The sequence below is a fragment of the Cynara cardunculus genome, unplaced genomic scaffold (assembly GCF_001531365.2).
Source record: "Cynara cardunculus var. scolymus isolate 2C unplaced genomic scaffold, CcrdV1 Un_Scaffold_465, whole genome shotgun sequence".
Lineage (NCBI taxonomy): Eukaryota > Viridiplantae > Streptophyta > Magnoliopsida > Asterales > Asteraceae > Cynara > Cynara cardunculus.
The window spans coordinates 215,276-218,829 of record NW_020200579.1 but is presented as its reverse complement, the minus strand read 5'-3'; positions in this window follow the sequence as shown (position 1 = coordinate 218,829).

Genomic DNA, 3,554 nt, shown 5'->3' with positions numbered 1-3,554 from the left:
TATAAATTATATAATTACAATCGTCTCATCAACACCTTTAAAATGAATCAATATTGAATATTTAAATTTTATCATATTATTAAATATCATAAATTTATAGTAAGTTATTTTTAAAACTTATACTTAATTTATTTTACATTTCTTAATTTACACCCTTATTTATCTATACTAGAAGGGTACTCGCGTAATGCAGCGAGATACATCTCGATTTTAATGTTTTATTTATTCTTTGTCTCTGTCGATGTTATAATACAATTTTATGTGTTTTTAAGAAAACAATAATTATTTTATTTTTGAATAAAATATAAATTTGAAGATATTAAAAAAATTTGAAAGAAAAATATCAATTTTAATATCAAATCAACTATTTAAAAGTTCTCATTTTCATGTAATTTCTTTAAAAAAATTATCATGATTTAATTTAAGTTTAATAACGAAACAATTTATTTTTGATTTAATAATATAACATTTTATAAAGATAATAATTAAGTATTCTGTTATAACTCAATGATTATCCTAATATATAGGTCATGATCTCTTTGAGTATTACTACTTCTATTATCATCTCAACAATCCTACCATGAGAATATGTGGAACCCCAGCCCAAAAGAGCCCTTGAAAGGAGAGAACGGAGGGTCCAACATATAAATAGGAGAATTGGTTCAAGTCTAACCGATGTGGATTCTAAAACCCACAATGCAGAAGTTAAACAAAATAACAAAACTTAAGCTATTTGATTCTAACGTGAATCTCCATCATCTTTAAGAAATAGAACCCCCACCCCACTTTCTGCGAGTGGTTGAGATTCTGCAAATCATGTGTGTGTGTGTATTTATGACAAAATAACCATTAATGAGAGGAGTAAAGAGTGTCAAAGTGACAACCTCGAAAGCATAATCTTGAAGAGCAGCCTCTGGTAACACTTCGTTGATCAGGAGGAAATCAGTCCAAATAAAACCTGTAAGTATCATTGCAAAACTTTAGGTTAAATACAGGTTGAGTTCCACTTGAAATACTCATTTAAGTGTCCTACTACCTAAACAGAGACTGAAACACAAAATTTCAAGAAGAAGAAAAATCAGTAGGCATCACAGTTTATCATAATGGAAAAAAAATTCAACCATGCATACCCGACCTGTTAATTGATCAAACAATGAATCGACCAAGAATTAGGTCATGAAATAAAGAGAAACTTACCCGAGAGGATTGAGGTTTTAGCCACTTGTTTGAAGTAATTGACAGACTCGAAATCAGACTGTGTTTGAAGTAATATATATGCATCTCTAAATTCTATTGTAGTATCATCTCAGAAAATTTAGGGATTAAATTGAATCTGTATTCTTGAAAATCGGTTGGCGATGATATCGTTTAGGGAGGGCGATGAAATCGTTTATGGTTTATGAAATCGAACTGGGTTAGGGATGAAATCGAATCCGTATTCTTCAAAATCTGTTGGCGATGAAATCGGATAGGGATGAAATCGTTAGGGAGGGAATTGGGTTTCTGTTGGCAATGAAAATAGAATAGAGATGAAATCGGATAGGGATGAAATCGTTGAGGGATGAACGGGTTTAATTTTTTTTAAGAGTTTTAAGAGTTATAGTCAAATGTTTTATAAGATAGTATAGATTATCTATATTATATTATAAAACATGCTAAACGGTTATTAGTTAATTTTTAAGAGGTATAAATTTTGATCCATTATGTAGAGTTTTTGAATCTTTACAACCTCCACGTCAACATGATAATTAAAAATAAAATTGTTTTTTATTATTAAATTACACTTCATACCTTTATAATTAGTTATTTAATTTACTTTGTATCTCTTCTTTTCCTATTTTTCATTTTACACCTTCTCATATTGACATATGTAACCATATATTAACAAAAATATATTTAAACACGTTTATTTTTTTATAAATTATATCATTATAATCGTCTCTTCAATACCTTTAACATGAATCCAATATCGAATATTATTGAATTTAAATATTATTAAATATGATAAATGCGTGCTGATGTTTTTTAGTATCTTAATTTTTTATTTTCCTTTTTACAACCTTATCTATTTATACTATATTAATTGTGATTGTTGTTGAATTTTAACCATCATCTATGCATCATTTACAAGTTTCTAAAGCCCCCACCCCATGATCCCCTTCCTTTCCGACTTCCCCCATAATTTCTCTCCCCTTTACCTTGAATTACTGTCCACTTTCCATTGTCCATGAAGCGATCGGCTAAAAGGAACACTATATAACTCTCAATTTTGGGATGAAATTAGTCATCCGAATATAAATTTTGAAACCAAAAGAAGGAAAAAGGACATCCATACCCCTCCAACCTTTCTCTTATGCCATGGAAATCACTTCATCCACCATCGTCACTAAATCATAATCATGCTCCACAACAGCGGTCTTGAAAGCCTATCCCCACACCTGGATCCACCACACCATCCTCACGACACACATCTATTCCAATCCACAGTCTCATGCAACCTCCGCCATTTCAATATTTCGATTTTGGTCCTCCATCTTGCCGCTTTTTCTTTTTACTTTCGCTGCTCCATTTTATGCTTACCACCAATACTTCCTCCACATCTGATTCCCCTCGCTAGTACGACTTCGACGTCTTCTGATAAACTACTCTCATTTGCTTTCAACAGATTAATTTAAGAAATTCATCAGAAAACTGACAGCTTGGAATCGTAAGTGTTCACACAGTGGGCACAAAGTCCCCACAGTGGCGGTGCAAGTGCATGCTGACACTATGATCGCTTCAAGTAATAAAGTTGTATAGTACCAATATCGTTTCCACAGTATTAGACTACGGAGAATCAAAGAGTTTCATGAACTTCTTGAGCATGTTTCGGTTTGTGAATAAAAGTTGGATTTTGTTGGTAAAATGCTTAGAATACAAAATAAACCTTTTTAAATTAAGAGATGGGTATGGGTGTAAGTTTACCTTAAGATGACTGTAGGAACAGGATGGTTAGAAATTCATGGGACTTCTATAAAAACTCCAATCTCTTGAAAGTGAATTTTCATATACTGTGCCTACGGAGTGCCAACAAAGTTCCCATTGTCATCAATTTTAAGCTTGCCGAATTAGCTAAGTGATATAAAGATATCTAGTTCCACTATCCTAAAGATTTATACTCAAATCTCTTTGTAGTGTAAATATCAACTAATATTTGAACCCTAACTAAATAAATGCAAATACGTATCTCTACGTGATTATCAAAGACTCTCTCAAATCTTTGTGCATCACTTAAGTCGTATTTCGAATCCGTCCATCTCTGGATCAACGATCTAGTATTAACACTTTAAAGTGACCGGCTTATGCGCATTAAGTTTAAGTTTGGATTTTAAGTGACCAAACATAAGAATTAATAACAATGGCAACACCTAAGTGTGCCTCCAAGTCTTAAGTTTGACTCACACCCACACCTAAAAAGAGTGATTAGCTCATAATAAAATTACAGAACATAGAAGAAGAAGAAGAAGAAGGAGGAGGAGAAGAAGAAGAAGGAGAAGAAGAAGAAGGAGAAGAAG